Source organism: Marmota monax, unplaced genomic scaffold (assembly GCF_021218885.2).
Source record: "Marmota monax isolate L192 unplaced genomic scaffold, Marmota_monax_Labrador192_F-V1.1 WCK01_AAM20220418_F8-fsc00148, whole genome shotgun sequence".
In the NCBI taxonomy this organism is placed as follows: Eukaryota; Metazoa; Chordata; class Mammalia; order Rodentia; family Sciuridae; genus Marmota; species Marmota monax.
Window position 1 is genome coordinate 2,561,510 of NW_026693034.1, and position 22,430 is coordinate 2,583,939.

At 45.4% G+C, this 22,430-nt stretch overlaps 1 protein-coding gene across 3 annotated transcripts in view; it reads right to left on the bottom strand.

Annotated features, from left to right (window-relative positions):
• Positions 1 to 22,430, bottom strand: part of Card11 (caspase recruitment domain family member 11) — a 117,707-nt gene that overhangs the window by 33,392 nt on the left and 61,885 nt on the right. For all 3 annotated transcript variants that reach the window (XM_046453678.2, XM_046453676.2, XM_046453677.2), the window contains exons 2-3: positions 14,713 to 14,845; positions 11,480 to 11,662 (exon numbers count right to left, since the gene is read on the bottom strand). The gene's annotated coding sequence lies outside the window, so the exon portion shown is untranslated. The remainder of the gene's footprint in view (positions 1 to 11,479; positions 11,663 to 14,712; positions 14,846 to 22,430) is intronic.

The window sequence follows — 22,430 nt, forward strand, 5'->3', positions numbered from 1 at the left end:
ATGTGAGACAATTCAAGAAGGTTCAGAGGACCCAATCTGTGATTAATCCCCTGATTAACTGAGTGGTAACTGAAGTGGTGGGGTGTGGCTGGAGGAGGTGGGAACTGGGTGTGACTTAGGGGTATATATTTGTATCTGGCAAGTGGAGACCCCTCTCCTACTTTCTGATCTTCATGTGAGCTGCTTCCCTCTGCCATACCCTGCTGCCATGCTGTTCTGCCTCACCTTGAGCCCTAAGGAATGGAGCCTGCTGTCCTTGGACTGACAGCTTTGAAACCATGAGCCCCCGAATAAACTTTTCCTCCTCGACAGGTGTGCTGGTCGGGTCTTATAGTCACAGCAGTGAAAAAGTTGACTAAACAACTGCTATGAATGTTCATGTCCAAGTTTTCATGTGGGTATGTTTTTATTACCCCTGAATAGACAGATAGGAGTGCAATTCCTAAGCCATCTGGTGACTCTATGTTTACACTGAGGAACTGTTAAACTGCTTTCCAAAGCTGCACCATTTTACATGCACACCAGTAACGTCTGAGGGTTCCAGTTTCTCCTGCTTCTTGTTAACACGGGTTATGGTCTGTCTTTTCCATTGTCACCATCCTATTGGATGTGAAGTGGTATCTCACTGTGGTTTTGATTTGCATTTCCTAATGACCTATGATATGCATCTTTTCATGTGCATATTGGCCATTTGCAAAGGGAAATATCTATTCAAATCCTTGGCCCATTTCAAAACTGTTCACTTCTGTTTTCATTCTTGAGTTGTAGGAATTCTTTATATATTCTGAATGCAAGTCCTATATCAGATATAGGACTTGCAGATATTTCTCCTTTTTGTTACTTGCCTCTTCACTTTCTTGAAGACAATTTTTGTAATGCAGAAGTTTGAAATTTTGTGTAGTTCAATTTTTTTTCTTTTTGCATTTGTTTTTGGCATGCATCAAAAAAAATCACTGACTGACTCACAGTGGGGAAAAAGTGATGAAGATGTACTCCTATTATTTCTTAGAGTTTTATAGAGCTCTTATAGTCAAACCTATGATCCATTTTGAGTTAGTGTGTGTGTGTGTATGTGAAATAGGGGTCCAAGTTCATGTGGACACTGAGTCATTCCAGTGATATTCTTTCCCCAGTTAACGATCTTGGCACCTATGTTTAAAAGTCAATGGACCATAAATTTAAAGGTTTGTTTCTGGACTCTCAATTCTATTCTAATGATTATATATATATATATATATATATATATATATATATATTAACATATTGTCTTGATTACTGCAGATTTGTAGTATGTTTTGAAATTGGGAAATACACATGCACCAACCTTCTTCTTTTTCAAGATTGTTTTGGCTATTAGGTGCCCCTTTACAGTTCCATGTAAGTTTTAGGATGACTGTCAATTTCTGCAAGACAAGGCAGCTGGTATTTTGATAGTGAATTCACTGCATATGTATGTAGATTGGTTTGGGGTGTACTGCTATCTAACAATATTAAGTCTTCTGTCCATGAACATGGGATATCTTTCCATGCATTTAAATCTTCTTTATTTTTTTTTTCAGCAACGTTTCATAGTTTTCAGTGTGTGCTATAGTTTGGATGTTGAGTGTTGCCCAAAAGTCTTTATATAAAGGCTTGGTCCCCTGGGTAGCATTACTGGAAGGTGCTGTGGGCCTTTAGGAGGTTCTTAGGTCACTGGGGACATGTCCCCAAAAGGGATTTTTGGAGCCTGTCCATCCTCTGTTCCCCTCTCTGCTTCCTAATTCAAGAAATTGCTACTCATTGGGACATGCACTTCCAACAAGATGTGTTGTCCTCATGGGAGGCCCAAACCAATGGGACCACCAATCTTGGACTTGAACCTTAAGAACTGCATGACATAACGAAACTTCTCTCTCTTTACTTCATAAATAGCCTGTGTCTTGTTTTTTTGGCCCAGCAGATATCCTGGAGAGTGTTTTATGTATGTGCTTGAAAATATGAATTGTTTTGCTGCTGTTAGATGGAATGTGTTATAGATATCCACTAGGTCTAATTTGTTTATAGTGTTGTTCAACTCTCCTGTTTCTTTTTTTTTTTTCCTGCCTAGTCATTCAACCCTTTATTGAAAGTAGGGTAATAAATTGTCCAACTATGATGGCTGAATTGTGTATTTCTCTCTCCAATTCTCTCAGTCTTTGTCTCATGTGTTTGGGGCACTGTTAAGTGTACATAAGCTTATAACTGTTATATCTCCCTGGTGTATTGACCATTTTATCATTATGAAATGTTCTTCTCTATCTCTAGTAATATTTTTGTTTTAAAGTCTATTTCGTCTGATATTGGTAGAGCCATTTTAGTTCTTATGGTTGTTGCTAGAATGATATATATCTTTCTGTCTTTTTACTTTCAATCTTTTTACATCTTTGAGTCTAGTGTGTCTACTATAGACAGTATATAGATGACCTTTTTAAAAATGACTTTTTAAATCCTACTTGACTATCTCAGACTTTTGATTGGTTCATTCTCTTTTTTTTTATTGTTATACATTATTCCATTATAAGAAAACACTATTTATCCATTCCCCTATTGCTGGATATTTAATTTCCCCCAGTTTTTCACCTGAACATTTAGCACTATTTGAAATGGGAAAAATTGCAAACAACCTAATTATTCAGCAGGAGACATTACTGATCCTTTTATACTGTACTAGACCACCTTTTAAAAGGAGGTAGTGATGCGAAGACACCCTCAAGGCACGTTGTTAAAAAAAATAATTAAGACCGGCAAGGTAGAGGGAACTGTGACCACGCACAGAGCAGGCCCAGCGGCCTGCTGAGGGGCAGAGCCGCCCCCCACCCCTCGCGCCTGCCAGGTAGGGGAACTGTGACCATGGACAGAGCAGGCCCAGCGGCCTGCTGAGGGGCAGAGCCACCCCCCACCCCACGCCCCTGCCAGGTGACCACCGACAGAAAAGGCCCAGTGGCCCGCGGTGGGACAGAGCTTCCAATCACTCCTGCAAGGTAGGCGGGCCTGCGACCCACCGGCAGAAGAGGAGCAGCGACCTGCTGAGAGGCAGAGCCGCCCCCTCCCCCTGCACCGGCAAGGTAGAGGGAACTGTGACCACGCACAGAGCAGGCCCAGCGGCCTGCTGAGGGGCAGAGCCGCCCCCCACCACTCGCGCCTGCCAGGTAGGGGAACTGTGACCACGGACAGAAAAGGCCCAGTGGCCCGCGGCGGGACAGAGCTTCCAATCACTCCTGCAAGGTAGGCGGGCCTGCGACCCACCTGCAGAAGAGGAGCAGCGACCTGCTGAGAGGCAGAGCCGCCCCCTCCCCCTGCACCTGCAAGGTAGAAGGGACTGTGACCACGCACAGAGCAGGCCCAGCGGCCTGCTGAGGGGCAGAGCCACCCACCACCCCCCGCCCCTGCCAGGTGACCACCGACAGAAAAGGCCCAGTGGCCCGCGGCGGGACAGAGCTTCCAATCACTCCTGCAAGGTAGGCGGGCCTGCGACCCACTGGCAGAAGAGGAGCAGCGGCCTGCTGAGAGGCAGAGCCGCCCCCTCCCCCTGCACCGGCAAGGTAGAGGGAACTGTGACCACGCACAGAGCAGGCCCAGCGGCCTGCTGAGGGGCAGAGCCACCCCCCACCCCACGCGCCTGCCAGGTAGGTGGAACTGTGACCACCGACAGAAAAGGCCGAGTGGCCCGCGGCAGGACAGAGCTTCCAATCACTCCTGCAAGGTAGGCGGGCCTGCGACCCACTGGCAGAAGAGGAGCAGCGGCCTGCTGGGAGGCAGAGCCGCCCCCTCCCCCTGCACCGGCAAGGTAGAGGGAACTGTGACCACGCACAGAGCAGGCCCAGCGGCCTGCTGAGGGGCAGAGCCACCCCCCACCCCACGCGCCTGCCAGGTAGGTGGAACTGTGACCACCGACAGAAAAGGCCGAGTGGCCCGCGGCAGGACAGAGCTTCCAATCACTCCTGCAAGGTAGGCGGGCCGGCGACCCACTGGCAGAAGAGGAGCAGCGGCCTGCTGGGAGGCAGAGCCGCCCCCTCCCCCTGCACCGGCAAGGTAGAGGGAACTGTGACCACGCACAGAGCAGGCCCAGGGGCCTGCTGGGGGGCAGAGCCGCCCCCCACCCCCCGCGCCTGCCAGGTAGGTGGAACTGTGACCACCATCAGAACAGGCCAGACCTGCAACCGAGAGACAGAACAGGCCCAGTGGCCTGAGGAAGGGTAGAGCCGCCCCCCCCCCGCACCTGCAAGGTAGGCGGACCTGCGACCCACTGGCAGTACAGCCCCAGAGGCCTGCAGAGGGGCAGTGCCGCTGCCTGCACCTGCAAAGTAGACAGAACTGTGACCACCCACAGAACAAGCCTAGCGGCCCGCAGAGGGACAGAGGCACCGCCCGCGCCTGCGAGGGAGACTTTGCAACTATACAAGACCAATATAAATATATAGGGGGAAAATTCAATAACACAACAGTTTCACTAAGTAGAAAGGAACGCAAACAGTATGAAGAGACAAGGAAAGAAAGGACCACAAGCAATGCAGGTCAACTCAACATTAGAAGAGGTAATAGCTGCAGCAGATGGAATGTCAGATAAAGAATTCAGGATATACATGCTTCAGATGATCTGGAGTCTCAAGGAAGACATCAGACAGCAAAATCAGACAATGAAAGATCACTTCAACAATGAATTACATAAACAAATCCAAGAAGCAAAAGATCAACTACACAGGGAAATAGAGGTTATAAAAAACAAACAAACAGAAATCCTAGAAATGCAGGAAGCAATAAGCCAACTTAAAAACTCAATTGAGAATACTACCAGCAGAGTAGAACACTTAGAAGACAGAACATCAGACAATGAAGATAAAGTATTTCAACTTGAAAAGAACATAGACAGCTCAGCAAGACTGTTAAGAAACCATGAGCAGAACATCCAAGAAATATGGGATAACATCAAGAGACCAAATTTAAGAGTCATTGGGATACAGGAAGGGACAGAGTTTCAAACCAAAGGATTGAGCAATCTATTCAATGAAATAATACAAGAAAACTTCCCAGACTTGAAGAATGAGACAGAACCCCAAATCCTAGAAGCCTACAGGACGCCGAATGTGCAAAATCATAAGAGACCCACACCTAGACACATTATAATGAAGATGCCCAACATACAGAATAAGGAGAGAATTTTAAAAGCTACAAGAGAAAGGAAGCAGATCACATTTAGGGGTAAGCCAATCAGGATAACAGCTGATCTTTCAACACAGACTCTGAAAGCTAGAAGATCCTGGAATAACATATTTCAAACACTGAAAGAAAATGGGTTCCAACCAAGAATTGTGTTTCCAGCGAAATTAAGCTTCAGGATGGAAGATGAAATTAAAACCTTCCACAATAAACAAAAGTTAAAAGAATTTGCAGCTAGAAAACCATCTCTTCAAAACATCCTTGGCAAAACATTACAGGAAGAGGAAATGGAAAATAACAATGAAAACCAACAGTGGGAGGTAGGACACTAAAGGGGGGAAAATAATCAAAGAGGAAAACAAACCATGTTTAGTAACATAAATAAACAAATATGGCTGGAAGAACAACCCATATCTCAATAATAACCCTAAATGTTAATGGCTTAAACTCACCAATCAAGAGACACAGGCTAGTAGAATGGGTCACAAAACAAGACCCAACAATATGCTGCCTACAGGAGACGCATTTGATAGGAAAAGACATACATAGGCTGAAGGTGAAAGGTTGGGAAAAATCATATCACTCATATGGACTTCGGAAACAAGCAGGAGTATCCATACTCATATCAAATAAAATAGATTTCAAGCCAAAGTTAATCAAAAGGGATAAAGAGGGATACTACATACTGCTCAAGGGAACCATACACCAACAAGACATAACAATCATAAATATATATGCCCCAAACAATGGTGCAGCTATGTTCATCAAACAAACTCTTCTCAAGTTCAAGAGTCTAATAGACCACCATACAATAATCATGGGAGACTTCAACACACCTCTATCACCACTGGACAGATCTTCCAAACAAAAGTTGAATAAGGAAACTATAGAACTCAATAACACAATTAATAACCTAGACTTAATTGACATATATAGAGTATACCACCCAACATCAAGCAGTTACACTTTTTTCTCAGCAGCACATGGATCCTTCTCAAAAATAGATCATATATTATGTCACAGGGAAACTCTTAGACAATATAAAGGAGTAGAGATAATACCATGCATCCTATCTGACCATAATGGAATGAAACTGAAAATCAACAACGATAAAAGAAGGAAGGAAAAAGCATACATCACTTGGAGAATGAACAATAGGTTACTGAATGATCAATGGGTTATAGAAGACATCAAGGAGGAAATTAAAAAATTCTTAGAGATTAATGAAAACACAGACACAACATATCGGAATCTGTGGGACACATTGAAAGCAGTTCTAAGAGGAAAATTCATTGCTTGGAGTTCATTCCTTAAAAAAAGAAAAAACCAACAAATAAATGATCTCATGCTTCATCTCAAAATCCTAGAAAAAGAAGAGCAAAACAACAGCAAAAGAAGTAGAAGGCAAGAAATAATTAAAATCAGAGCTGAAATTAATGAAATCGAAACAAAAGAAACAATTGAAAAAATTGACAAAACTAAAAGTTGGTTCTTTGAAAAAATAAACAAAATCGACAGACCCTTAGCGATGCTAGCGAAGAGAAGAAGAGAGAGAACTCAAATTACTAACATACGGGATGAAAGAGGCAATATCACAACAGACACTTCAGAAATACAGAAGATAATCAAAAATTATTTTGAATCCTTATACTCCAATAAATTAGAAGATAGTGAAGGCATAGATAAATTTCTTAAGTCATATGATCTGCCCAGATTGAGTCAGGAGGATATAGACAACCTAAACAGACCAATATCAATTGAGGAAATAGAAGAAACCATCAAAAGACTACCAACTAAGAAAAGCCCAGGACCAGATGGGTATACAGCAGAGTTTTACAAAACCTTTAAAGAGGAACTAATACCAATACTTTTCAAGCTACTTCGGGAAATAGAAAAAGAGGGAGAACTTCCAAATTCATTCTACGAGGCCAACATCACCCTGATACCTAAACCAGACAAAGACACTTCAAAGAAAGAAAACTACAGACCAATATCTCTAATGAACCTAGATGCAAAAATCCTCAATAAAATTCTGGCCACTCGGATACAAAAACTTATCAAAAAAATTGTGCACCATGATCAAGTAGGATTCATCCCTGGGATGCAAGGCTGGTTCAATATACGGAAATCAATAAATGTTATTCACCACATCAATAGACTTAAAAATAAGAATCATATGATCATCTCGATAGATGCGGAAAAAGCATTTGACAAAGTACAGCATCCCTTTATGTTCAAAACTCTAGAAAAACTAGGGATAACAGGAACATACCTCAATATTGTAAAAGCAATCTATGCTAAGCCTCAGGCTAGCATCATTCTGAATGGAGAAAAATTGAAGGCATTCCCTCTAAAATCTGGAACAAGACAGGGATGCCCTCTCTCTCCACTTCTGTTCAACATAGTTCTCGAAACACTGGCCAGAGCAATTAGACAGACGAAAGAAATTAAAGGCATCAAAATAGGAAAAGAAGAACTTAAATTATCACTATTTGCAGATGACATGATTCTATACCTAGCAGACCCAAAAGGGTCTACAAAGAAACTATTAGAGCTAATAAATGAATTCAGCAAAGTGGCAGGATATAAAATCAACACGCATAAATCAAAGGCATTCCTGTATATCAGCGACAAATCCTCTGAAATGGAAATGAGGACAACCACTCCATTCACAATATCTTCAAAAAAAATAAAATACTTGGGAATCAACCTAACAAAAGAGGTGAAAGACTTATACAATGAAAACTACAGAACCCTAAAGAGAGAAATAGAAGAAGATCTTAGAAGATGGAAAAATATACCCTGTTCATGGATAGGCAGAACTAACATCATCAAAATGGCGATATTACCAAAAGTTCTCTACAGGTTTAATGCAATGCCAATCAAAATCCCAACGGCATTTCTTGTAGAAATAGAGAAAGCAATCATGAAATTCATATGGAAAAACAAAAGACCCAGAATAGCAAAAACAATGCTAAGCAGGAAGGGTGAATCAGGCGGTATAGCGATACCAGACTTCAAACTATACTACAGAGCAATAGTAACAAAAACAGCATGGTACTGGTACCAAAACAGGAGGGTGGACCAATGGTACAGAATAGAGGACACAGAAACCAATCCACAAAACTACAACTACCTTATATTTGATAAAGGGGCTAAAAGCATGCAATGGAGAAAGGATAGCATCTTCAACAAATGGTGCTGGGAAAACTGGAAATCCATATGCAACAAAATGAAACTGAATCCCTTTCTCTCGCCATGCACAAAAGTAAATTCAAAATGGATCAAGGAGCTTGATATCAAATCAGAGACACGCCGTCTGATAGAAGAAAAAGTTGGCTACGATCTACATACTGTGGGGTCGGGCTCCAAATTCCTCAATAGGACACCCATAGCACAAAAGTTAATAACTAGAATCAACAAATGGGACTTACTCAAACTAAAAAGTTTTTTCTCAGCAAAAGAAACAATAAGAGAGGTAAATAGAGAGCCTACATCCTGGGAACAAATCTTTACTCCTCACACTTCAGATAGAGCCCTAATATCCAGAGTATACAAAGAACTCAAAAAATTAGACAATAAGAGAACAAACAACCCAATCGACAAATGGGCCAAGGACCTGAACAGACACTTCTCAGAGGAGGACATACAATCAATCAACAAGTACATGAAAAAATGCTCACCATCTCTAGCTGTCAGAGAAATGCAAATCAAAACCACCCTAAGATACCATCTCACTCCAGTTAGATTGGCAGCCATTATGAAGTCAAACAACAACAAGTGCTGGCGAGGATGTGGGGAAAAGGGTACACTTGTACATTGCTGGTGGGACTGCAAATTGGTGCAGCCAGTTTGGAAAGCAGTATGGAGATTTCTTGGAAAGCTGGGAATGGAGCCACCATTTGACCCAGCTATTCCCCTTCTCGGTCTATTCCCTAAAGACCTAAAAAGAGCATGCTACAGGGACACTGCTACATCTATGTTCATAGCAGCACAATTCACAATAGCTAGACTGTGGAACCAACCTAGATGCCCTTCAATGGATGAATGGATAAAAAAAATGTGGCATTTATACACAATGGAGTATTACTCTGCATTAAAAAATGACAAAATCATAGAATTTACAGGGAAATGGATGGCATTAGAGCAGATTATGCTAAGTGAAGCTAGCCAATCCCTAAAAAACAAATGCCAAATGTCTTCTTTGATATAAGGAGAGTAACTAAGAACAGAGTAGGGTCGAAGAGCAGGAGAAGAAGATTAACATTAAACAGGGATGAGAGGTGGGAGGGAAAGGGAGAGAGAAGGGAAAATGCATGGAAATGGAAGGAGACCCTCAGAGTTATACAAAAGTACATACAAGAGGAAGTGAGGGGAAGGGGAAATATAATATAAGGGGGACAAACGAATGTCAGTAGAGGGAGCAGAGAGAGAAGAGGGGAGGGGAGGGGAGGGGAGGGGAGGGGAGGGGAGGGGGGATAGTAGAGGATAGGAAAGGCAGCAGAATACAACAGACACTAGTATGGCAATATGTAAATCAATGGATGTGTAACTGATGTGATTCTGCAATCTGTATATGGGGTAAAAATGGGAGCTCATAACCCACTTGAATCAAATTGTGAAATGTGATATATCAAGAACTATGTAATGTTTTGAACAGCCAACAATAAAAAATTAAAAAAAAAAAAAAAAAATAATTAAATTTCAGAATATATACAATATAAAATCAATTATGTAATCCCAAACAAAGCAAGATTATAATTATGTGGTTGTTTGTGTATAAAAAAGAGAGGGGGGAAACAGAAAAGAAAGTGAGAGGAGAAGAGAGAGTGAGAGAGAAAATTTGAAAGGATCTGGGAAGAGGAATAAGTTTAGAGGTTAGTGGTCAACACTCCTCCAATGTTTTACAAAAGAGCACGTATCTAGTGTAGTTGGGGAAAAAAGTCATCAAGGGCAAAAGCCATGTCTGGGGCAGCTGATCTGCCCGGGTCCAGTATTAGCCTTCCTACAATTGTCTCTCCAAAGGCCACAGCCCTGATATCTTGTTGGAGCCAAATAAATCCCCTGGCACCCTTGGGACCAAGGAGGACCAATCCACAGGCTGAGAAAGCAATGGCTGGATACCCAGACCCAGGCCTGTCATATGGGGCCAAAGAGAGTTGGAGGGGTGGGTGCATGTGCTATGGGGGACTGGGCTGGGAGGTGACACAGTGGCCGGGGGGAGGGTACTACGGAGGCTGAGCTGGGTCCTGGGGAAGTAGGGAAGTTGAAGCTATGGGGTAGAGAAGGGGTGAGTGTGCACAGGAAGCCGTTCAACTGAGTGAGGCTGCAGTGAGACATGTGGTCCCATGAAGTGGGGACAGAAGTTGCCATCCCAGGGGTGTAACTCAGTTCCCATCCCCATGAGCCTTGATCTTGGCTCCTGGCTTGTGGTATCTGGTATTTGTTCCAGGCCTTAATAAACTTCCCTTTAATTGAGCTATTTTATGGGACTTTGTTCTATGCAACCAGAGAACCACAGGATACCTGTGAGCTGTATGAGCAACAACCGCATCGACAGTGATGGAAACGAGGATTCTGTCTCCATTCAACTTTGCTCCATAGACTTCGATCCTAACCTCTACGAGCCCTTTCTTATTTTTATTTGGTTTTTAATTTTGTACCAGGAATTAAAGTCAAGGGCACTTAACCACAGAGCCACATCCCCAGCTCTTTTTTGTATTTTATTTAGAGATGGGGTTTCTCTGAGTTGCTGAGGGCCTTGGCTAAGTTGCTGAGGCTGGCTTTGAACTTGCAATCCTCTTGCCTCAGCCTCCAGAGCCCCTGGGATTACAGGCTTGTGCTAATGGCCCCTGGCTTTATTTTTATTTTTGACAGATTCCTTTATGGTGAAAACATTCCAAATCCCTTTTTCCTAGCTTTTCTGAAATGTGCCATCCATAATGATTATCTAGAGTCACCCAGAACCTTCTGCTGCCACCTAACCCTAACTTAGTATCCGTCGATCAGCCCTTCTTCAGCCTCCCTCCCCTGTGCTCTGCCCAGCCTCTGGTGACCACAGTCTACTCTCAACCTAGATGAGATCAACGTTTTTGGATTCCACGTATGAGTGAGGCCATGTGGGCTTGTCTTTCTGTGCCTGGCTTATTTTCCTTAATGTGATGACCGTCCATTCTTTATGAGTCCTTTTGTTAACACCTGGCACCACCTGGGTCACCTGAGAGTCTGCCTCCGTCTCCCATAACTCCCCACTGCAGCAGCTCACTTTGAAAATGCATCAGGACACAGAGGAAAACATACTGACCTTTATTCTCTTCAAAGAGTTGACATCCTATGAATGCGATTCAACAGTTCTTTCCCAAGCGTGTGGCAGACACCGCTGTCACTCATCGGCACCATGCCCCTGCTCTTCCTGCTAACAGAATCCCAGTTTTTTTTTCCAGGAATCGGGCACCTCATGCTTCAGGGAGGCCGGGCATCTTCTGAGCTGAAAGAGTGGATCTTGTTTGATCTCTACCAGTGTTTTGGGAATCAGCACGGGAAGCATGTCACGGCCCATGCAGCCTGTATGAAAGTCTGCTCGGGGCAATTGGGGTAGTTTTCCTTGATCTTTGACACAAGGAAAAGGCACCCTGTCACTGAGCTTGCAGATGTCAGTATGATGCTCAGTGTTGCTGCTGTGACATGAGGACTCACCAGGGGGCACGGCGAATACCCTCAGGAGCACTGAGTTGAGAGGAGAGATGGATGTCCTGAGGATGTCCCTCTCCCCAAGCTACTGACCTCATCAACCCAGGACCTCCAGGGCCCCCAAGCTCTGTCATGCATATGGTGGGACTTGCCTGCAGCCAGGTGGAGCTGGGCCTACCCCTGTCGGCAGCCCAAAGCCTCCTGTGGTAGATGCATCTACTTTGTGCAAAGACTTGCTGGGCGCTGTGCTCGCTGCAGAGAACTGAATGGTGCTGAAAGCTACGCCTCGTGGGGGCTCAGAAGGCACAAGCCTAGGAAGCACTGCTTCCCAGCCATGAGTGCAGGAGCGCTTGGTGCCACAGAGATGCTCCTGCAGTCTCGGGGTGGCAGTGAGGCCACCTTGGCAGCCATCAGCAAGACAGCAGATGATGGGGGTGAAACTTGCGTTGAGAGCACCCTGTGTGCAGAGCTGCACAGCCACAGAGGGGAAAGCGGACCACTCAGGAGCATCGCAAGCACCATGCAGGGCACAGAGGGTGCAGAGATGGGTCCCACATGGTCCCTGCTGCCTGAGATGCTCAGAGTTCAGCTGCAAGGGTCGGCCACCTACACAAACTGTTAGTGTGCAGAGTGAGAGTGGCACCCGTGGCCAAGAGAGACATGCAACAAACCCACTGGCGGAACTGGATGTGCCTGCCTTGGGTGCCACTGTGTGCCAGGCACTGCGTCTAACCCTCGACCCTTTATTTGCCGGGTGCACACTTGTAATCCCAGCGGCTCCCAGAGGCTGAGTAGGAGGATCCTGAGTTTAAAGCCAGCCTCAGCAACAGCAAGGCCCTAAGCAACTCAGTGAGACCCTGGCTCTAAATAAAATACAAAATAGGGCTGGGGATGTGGCTCAGTGGTCAAGGGCCCCTGAGTTCAATCCCTGCTACCCTGCCCCTCCCCACAGCCCCAAAATCGTTTCACTTAATTATCACAGTGGCTCTGAGAGGAGGATGTGATCAACCCTGTTTTGTAGACAGGGAAACCCAGACAGTGAGCCAAGTCAAGGTCATACTCAAGGCCACAGAGCAAGTGTGACCTGGGATTTCAGTCCAGGCCTCCCCTCCCTATGGTGCTCCAAGGTTCCTCTCTCCTTGGAAAGCAGGAAGCATTTTGAGCCGGTGTGCTGGGCAGAGGAAGAGGGAAAAGAGTGCAGCTGAGCCTCGGAGCAGAGAGGAAGGGTGAGAGGACCCATCTGCTCCCACCTGCAGGCACAGCGCCTCTTTGTCCTGCGGGGCTCGCCCACAGACCTTTGCTACTGGTTGGACAAAGCTTGAGGATTGAAAAAACGAGTCCGCTGTGCCTTGGAGGTTAGAACACACACCACACAACCCAGGTTTCCTTCCGAGGGACCAGCCCCACGTGCTTCAGGAGGCCCGGGCACGCCCCTTGACTGCAGCCTCGCACACTCCAGAAACCAACACCCTAACACAGTGGTGGGATAAATAACCCGTATGTTCCACAGTGGCCTACTCTACAGCAGTGACAATTTAAAAAGCTACAGCTGTATGCATCAGCACAGATGAACCTCAGGAACATAATGCTGAGCCACATGCCAGTCTCAGAAGGGCAGGACAGGAGGCATCGAAGCAAAGGCAATAAACAGGGCATGGGCATGGTGGGGAGGCTGGGGCAGGAGGATCGCAACTTGGAGGCCAGCCCCAGCAACTTAGCAAGTCCTTAAGCAACTTAGTGAGGCCCTGTCTCAAGATTAAAAAAAAAATCAAAAGGGCTGGGGATGTGGTTCAGTGGTTATGCATCCCTGGGTTCAATCCCCAGGACCAACACACACCTCCCCCCAAAAAAAACAAAAACAAAAACATAGGTAATGAAACATTACAGCTAAGGATATATGGGGACTCTTCACTGAGAAGCAAGGGACTGGTAAAAGTCAGAATGGCCCCCTGAAGAGGACAGTCAGATGGCTGGCTGTGACCTGGAAAGGCACCCAAGGGACGTAATAATACTGCTCTGGCTGGGGACATGAGTGTGGTATTGTTCTTTGTCTCATGGATTCACATTACACACGTATTTTTAAGTGTGTGAAATATTTCATGGACAAAGACGACGGGTAGTGTAGTGAAGCTCAAAATAGAACAAAACATCTCTGGGTTTCAAACGTGTTTTCTCTTCCACACACAGCATTGCAACTCGGCCTGACTCGGACTTGTCACTGGGACCAGCTCAGTGGTGTGGGTCAAGCTCTGGGCAATGTCTTTGAAAATCATTTGCCCAGAAATGCACACGTAGATATGGAGGCTCTGAATCTGAACTGCCTGCCGGGCGGACGGTCCATCTCTGTCCTCAGTCTCAGCCAGGGCTTCTGACAGCCTTGACCCAGCACTCAGCAGGGCCTGGCTTCCAGGCTGAGTCAGATCACACTGGTTTCTCTACAAACAACCGAAAAACAAACCCAAGGGACCTGAGCAAGTCTCCACGGGAAGGGCCACTCAGCTCACCTGTCCCTGGGAAGTCACGACCAGGTGGATGCACTACCTGTGCCCAAACTCCTGTGAGAGCCCTTTGTTCATCCAGGACATTTATCATGTGGCTTTCTCTTGCTGTTACAATAAATTTCAAAATCTTGATCTTGACCTCCAAGGCCCTGCATGATTTACGTTTTGCTGGCTGCCACAGTCTTACCGCAGCTGTATCCCAGGCTGAGTGGGCTTTTGTCTGACTGTCCATCAAATGGGCTTATGTCAGAACCTGCTCCCTTCCTTCCCAACCCTCACCAAGTCCCAGGTACCCCTCCCCACTTTCTGTTTTTTCAATATAAAAGAGATAATATACATTGAATACCTGGCATGCAGTAGGTTTCAATAAACAGGAGCTGCTAAGCTACTATTGAAGTCTGCTGTTTATACTTTCTGGCTGGATCTTGTCTTCTCTCAAGCCAGTCTCCCGATGGATCTGGAGTTGATATAGCTGGGATCTGAAAAGGGAACGATAACCGTACTTGGAGCAGGAAGCGGAGGTAGAGAGGAAGGAAAGCATCTAAAGGCTGAAGATATGTTCTGCACAAAAAGCCAAGGATGTGAATCTTGAGGTGCATGTCTCTCCAGGTGACAGTGACCAGTGGCCCATCAGTGGGGCAGAAGGGCTTCTGTTCTGTTCAGTGGAGAGGCCACTGACCACAGTTTCCAAGACCTCCAGGATGGAGCACAAGGGCAGGTGGTAGCCCTGGGTAACTCAGGGCAGTGTGTGTGTGGGGGTGTCCTCACAGTGCTCTGACCAGAACCTCTACAGGATGGAGATGTTCTAAGTCAGTTATGAATTCAAAGGCAGCAAACCATGTCCTGACCCAAAAGAGTTCCCTTCACTGTGAATCACATCCTCTGCCTCTATCTTGCCATGGGTCTGGGCAGAAACACGCCATGACTGCATACACTCGGTAATTTCCCAAAGGTGACATTCCTCATGGACCCTGACAAGGCCATTCCTAACACCCAGCCACAGGGCTCCAGGAGCCCAGCTGTGGTTGTGAGCTTTTGGGGGAAGGAACAATTCTCCTCCCGGGCCTGGGAGAGGGAAGGTGGTGTTCAACCCTGGGAAGGGGATGAGAGTCCTGCACCTGACCTGGCAGCTGCTCCCAGGGCTCTCTACTTGGGACCCTGGGGTGCTTCTGTTTAATCAGGAACTTGCTTGGTTTTCAGGATTAATCACAGGTGACATCTGCTCTCCCAGGGCTGACAGAAGCTGCTCCTGTCTGCTGTCGGCTCAGGCTGGAACAAGCTGTCAGAGGCCCTCAGCCCCAGGGAGGTGGCAGGGACATGCGTCTCTGGAGGACACCATCTCCTTGGTCTCCCTGCTCAGTGGTGCCTGGGACAGGAGCAGCAGCACGGCATAGGGAAGGACCCAAGGGAATTGATACTCTTCTGCATTTGCATTTGTTAAAAAGTGTTTCTTTCATCATGGGAAAATACAAAGCTTTTTAATTATCTTTTAAATTGTAAGAAAGGCTTCCACGTCAAGAAAGGGTAAAGAGGTTTGTGGATTCGCCCCTGCTGTTCTACCTTCCTGCCGGGGCAACACAGTTTGGGGAAACTGAGGCCCAGGGCAGCCCACGGTGAGGTTGCACTTTTGGTTTCTGGTTTTAGAACTTTGATTACTGCCTTGGAGATCGTGCTCCTGAGGTCAGGGAAAACATCTGGGGACTCTGTTGGGACAAGTCAACCTCTTGATCACCTGAGATGCTGACTTACAGGTACGGTCTTCGACGGACGGACGCTTATAGACTAGTCACTGTGTGCCAGGCACACTGTTAGGCACAAAGGATGGACAGACTTCCAGGACTCTTCAGGGTAGAAAAAGCACATGTCTTCAAACTTAAAGGACCGCTTTGCAATGCTTGGTACAACCTGGAGGTTGCCAGGGGTAATACTGAATGCCTATAAGACGTATTTTTTTTGCTGCTGTGACTAAAAAAATCTGACCAGAACAACCATAGAGGAGGAAAAGTTTATTTGGAGGCTCATGGTTTCAGAGGTATTTGTCTATAGAGAGCAGGCTCCATTCCTCGGACTCAAGGGGAGGCTGAACATCATGGTAGAAGAGTGTGGTGGAGGGAAGGGGCTCACATGATGATCAGGAAGGAGAGAGAGAAAGAGAGAGAGAGAGAGAGAGAGAGAGAGAGAGAGAGAGAGAGAGAAAAGCTCCACCCTCCAGATACAAAAAGTATACCCTGTAGCCACACCCCCACGAAACACTTCCTCCAGCCACACCCCACCCACCTTCAGCCACCACCCAGGTAATCCCATCAGGGATCAATTCACTGATTAAGTTAAGGCTATGATCCAATCATTTCTCCTCCAAACCTTCTTGTGTAGTCTCCCACGTGAGCTTTTGGGGGACTCCTCACATCCAAACCATTACAATCACCATCTTACAGCCAAGAAAATAAATGCTTGGCGAGTTTCGTGGTCATATTAGCGCACAGGTTGGGTCTGGACCCAGGGCTCTCTGATTCCCCTTAGTCACTAATAGGCAGTCCCTGCAGGTGCTCATAAAAAAGCTTGCTTTTTTAAGGGCTAGGACCAAAAAGTGTGTGCAAATTTCCCCTGAAGTGTTACTTTGCTATATATAAGCTGAAGACAGAGCTAAAGTCAAGAGAAGCCCTTCGTGGTCCAGCAGAGTTCATTCCACTGTGTTTTGTCACATCCACTTAAACAGAGTCAGCCTGGCACAGTGGCACACGCCCATAATCCCAGGGGCTTGGGAGGCTGAGGCAGGAGGATCGCAATTTCAAAGCGAGCCTCAGCAAGTTGGTGAGGCCCTAAGCAACTCTGTGAGACCCTGTCTCTAAATAAAATATAATAAAGGACTGCGGGTGTGGCTCAGTGGTTAAGCACCCCTGGGGGTTCAATCCCTGGTACCAAAAAAAAAAAAAAAAAGAAGAATAGACAGAGTCAGGATCACTTGATGTTTGAGAGAAATCTCCAGATAAAGGCAGAGATCAAGAGATAAACTTATTCAAGGAACCCAGAAGGCACTGAACAAGAGAAAACAAAACACACGAAAATAATTAAGATCCAGTTAGAGATAGGACGGTGTCACCAGGAAGACAGCACTAAGGAAATAGGCAGGAGAGAGAGCTCTCTGCAGTTACAACCACGGCAGCAGAAAGGTAAAACCAAGAGAAGGCTTGGAAGACCAAGTTGAGGAAATTTCCTGAAAACTTACATTTTTTAAAAAATTGAAGGGAAGGAAGATAAGAAAAGGGGGGGAAAATGAGTTAGATTCAGAAGGTCTAATATCAGATAAACAGAAATCCTAGGAGGAGATTATGGAGATTACGTTCCCTTTCTTGTATGTCTTTTTGGGATCTGATATATATTAGGTGATGAAATTGTCGGAGAAATCATGTTGGGGGTTTCTCAGAAAGAAAAAGCAGATGTCTTCAGACTTAAAGGACCCCTCTGCAATGCTTGGTGCAACCAACCAGTGGAAAAGAGTCTTCTCAGAGTACATGGCTGTGAAATTTCAGGCCACCAGGGAATAAGAGAAGACCCTAGAAACTTCCATAGGGGAAAACCCCAGGTTGCCTACACAGACCTAGAATCGAATGGGCATCAGACCTCTCAAAAATAATACTGGAAGCTGGGAGCCTGCGGGGCAATGCCTTCACATTTTTTGACAGAAAACACTTTTAAACCTAGGACTCTATATCCACCCAATGACTACATGTGAAAATAGAATGAATTTATTTTTAGAGAGGCATAGACTCTAAATATCGACCTCCTGTGTACCTTTTCTTAGGCAGCTCCTAGAGGGTATGCTCCAGCAAAATGAGGGAAGAAAGCAATAAAGAAGGATGAGCTCAGAGGTAAGGGATCTCATCCGGGAAAGCATCGAGAAAGTCCCAGGAGAAACACGAAGCACAAGGAGCAGCTGGTGAAGATGACAGGACGATCATGACAGGTGCACCAGGGAGGTTGCCAGGGGTAATACTGAATGCCTATAAGACGTATTTAATAATTTAAGAAAAAGGACTGCTAGCAAATGACAGATCTTGAAGGTCAGATGGGAGAAACTGATGACAGGTGTTACGCCTTAAATGGGAGGTGTCTCCCAAGAGCTCATGCATGAGACCAGGCCAGAAAATTTAGAAGTGAAATGATGGGATTATGAGAGTCTTAACCTAATCAGTGCATTAATCCCCTGACCAGGAATTAACTAGGTGGTAACTGTAGGCAGGTAGGGTATAGCTGGAGGAAGTGGGTCATTGGGGTGTGCCTTTGGGGTTTATATTTTGTCCTTGGGTAGAGGACATCTCTCTCTCTGCTTCCAGATGGTCATGTACTAAGCGGCTTTCCACACCCTTGCACCATGATGTTCTGCTTTACTCTGGGCACAGAGCATTGGAGCCAGCAATCTATGGACCGAGGCCTCTGAAACTGTGTGTGCCAAATAACCTTGTTCTCCTCTAGAACTGTTCTTGCCAAGTCTGTGGTCACAGCAGTCAAAAAGCAGACTAAAACAATGGATTAAAAAAAACAAAACCTAGCAAATGAAAAAACAAATAAAGAGGCAATATTTCCAGGAAGAAACAAAAATCTACATGATCAACTTGTCTTCACATGAATAGCATTTACCTATCCATCACTGATATTCTAACACAAAAAACTATGACACAAGGAACTGAATTACCATCTACCTAAGAATATGTCGATTCATAATGTTCTACAGTGAATATATCAATAAGTAGCAATGCAAATGTATTTTTTTATGGATTTTTAAAAAACAAATGACAGCAGAATTGTTTAGAAATAAGGGGTAAATAACAGAAGATATAAGAGAGGAAAACAACACCTAAGAGTTAGGAGTGGTTGTCTCTGGGGATCAGGACTGGGAGATGGCGATGGCTGGTCTGGGAAAGACTGTTTCTAAGTCTGCAGGACTCGTGTATTACTTTGGCAAAAAATAAAATAAAATAAAAATAACACATCAATGGTTGAAAATATGGAAATGCATCGAAGTACAAAGTTATCCTCATTCTGTGCACCCATGTTCTACCTTTTGTAAAGCTTGTGAGATAACACACCCTTGTATAGCAGAAGTACTATGTGTGCAGAAGGTACTGCGTGGGTATCACCTCAGTTAATTTTCAGAGGAGCTCAGTAAGACGGGTTTACTATTTCTTTTTTATGGACAAAGAGGTGATATCATAAATAATATAAATAACAGGATCCCAGCCTGCTCAGACTTAATGACGTCTGATCTTAAAGTAGTAATTATTACAGCTAACATTTATTAAATGTAGCCTCTCATGTAACCAACCATATTTCTTATTTCCTGAGCTCCATATTTTCTTCTTTAATACTTTCATCTTTTATTTTGCTGGAGCATATTCTCTGGTAGCTGTGTATGAAAGGGATACAATATTTGCTATATGCTAGATGCTATGCCAAATGTTCTCTGTGGATTATCTCATTTAATGCACACAACAACCATATGAAGTAGTCATCACTGCTCTCTTCATCCTATACAAGAGGACACTGAGCTCACAGAGGTCCAGCAACTGTCTGTCTCATCTCTGTATCTCCAGTAGAACTTAGCATGAGGGATTACTTTTAATAGATCCTCAATATATATTTGTTGGTTGAGTAAATAAAAAGAACGACTATTGAATGAAATAAACAAGGAGGTTGCTATTGCTTCAAATCCAGAAAGCTCTAAGCCCTATGTAAATGAGATGTCTTATAGGAATAGTCACTTTTTTTCTAGTTTTCAAGAGCTGCCCCAGCACAAAAGTGCTGCCAGTGGAATGGGGCTAGCAGCCGGTTAGATAAATGCATCTCTACTTAATTGATTTGCCTGGGTGATTGGAGTGAGCAGCTTGATATGCAGGTTTAATTATTCCAATGAAACCTCCAGTTAGTTGAAAGGACTTTTGGCAAAAAAGCTGGGGGAGTTATTTAAAGGATGATCTACTGCCATGAGAAAGGATTGAAGAGACCTTGGTGTGGACTCCAGCAGTCCACAGTGTGTAAGTTCTGCAAACAAAAGCTTTGTGGAAAAGGATAGGAACCATTCCTTCAGGGGCCCCACTGCTGCCCCGCCAAGCCCCTTGGTACTCATAAACAGGGCCCTTGCAGAAGCATCTAGAAAATTCTTTCTGCAACACTACCCCCCCACTACCTTGCCTCCCAGTTAACTTGTTAACCTCTCTCTATCTCGGCTCATTCAACCAAAATATTGACAGGATAATATTTCCCATCAATTAACATGTGTACTTTAATCAGTAGAGCTTCACTGATACCTGTTTTGAAAGCAGCAATTATCATTTTAAATTCACAGTGGAGTGTCAGACAGCTGCCGACCCACTTCCATTCTCTCTTACTTGTTAACATATCCTCAATTTTGTTTGCAGGCACTAATTAAATCCATCTCAAAAACTGTGTTTACAGCCTCCCTTGCAGCTAGAAGTGGCCGTGGGACTCAGTGCTGGTCAAGTGGAAGCTTCTGGAGGCTCTGTAAAGGGGCCTTGGTCAGGGGAGAAGAGCCTTTTTACTTGCTCTTGTCTTCCTACCTGGATTGTGGAAGAAAAGCAGCTACCTTTGATCATGAAGATAAGACCACAGTCTAAGGGTGACCAAACAGGATGCTACAAAAACCTTGGGTCATTGATGGTGGCCCTGGACAACTGACCTCTGAGTTCTCTTCTTCTTGGGGTACTGGAGATTGAACTCAGGGGCACTCAATCACTGAGCCACATCCCCAGTCCTATTTTGTGTTTTATCTAGAGACAGGGTCTCACTGAGTTGCTTAGCGCCTTGCTTTTGCTGAGGCTGGCTTTGAGCTCTCCATCTCCCTGCCTCAGCCTCCTGAGCCTCTGGGATTATAGTCACATGCCACCACATCTGGCACCTTTGAGTTCTTGATTCACGAGAAGAATCACATCCCTAGGATGTGTGAAATCTGATTGTATTTCTATGGCTTGCAAGTAAGACAATCCTAGCAGACACACATGCTGTACAAGACCCATGCCTTTTAAGTCATATTAGTCCCAGCTGCAGACTTCTGAGACCTAAAATCTGAGCAACTGCCTTACGTACTTGTTCCTGTTCCTTCTTCTAGTCACAGAGTAGGCAAGTGATCAGGAAAGACAAAGTACCCACCATGGACGAAGCGATGTTGGCAAGAAAGAAATGGTTGACCTCAAGGGGCTGTGACATTGGAGGATGCAAGCTTCACCCAGGAAATGGGTACTGTCATCTGGGAGCTCGGCCATCCGGGTTTTGAGCAACAGCAGGACAATTGTTCTACTCGCCTCTGTGCGCCTGCCTTAGCTTCTCCCTTTTCAGCCACTGTAGGCCCCTCTCCAGCCCCTGTCCCATGGCTGGGCTCCATCTCTTCTCTCATTAGCCCTCATCATCCCACTGGTACCCAGCTTCTCCAAGGCACCCAATTTCCCCCTCATCTGCATTAGAGCCAGATCTCATCTCAGCCCCCGGCTCAGAGCACAGCCCACTACCCAGACAGGTCCATGGCCATCAGGCTACCTCTAACACCTAACCTGAGTTAGTCTCACTGGTAAAGGGCCAGTGGTTTCTGTGGATAAAAATGTGGCAACTCAGTATTTCAGGACAGGAGGCAGATCCCTGGGATGTGAAGACAGGAGGGCTTGGCATTGAGCAGACCCAGAGCCCAAGGGGATGAGCCAACATCACCACCCCATCCACACCCACGTGGCCCCGGGCCCCGCCACATGCCCAGATTTATTTTGCAGTGGCTTCAGACTTGCACCAAGATGAACTTTGGAAGGGCATGCGCACTTCCTGCATTACCAGTGGGTACTGTCCCCACTCCCCCCACATCAGCTCTCATTTCCTAATAGTACTGCAGAAAAGCTTTGGAAAAAAAGCACAATTAGGAGTGACAGATTTAAATGGCTCTGAAATGCATATCAATTTATCACATTGGCTTTCTAGGAGTGTTTGCCCCTCTGGACTCCAGGACGGTGCACACAGCCGAATGACAGCTCAGAGGGCCACCAGGAGCCACGGCTGACCACCCTG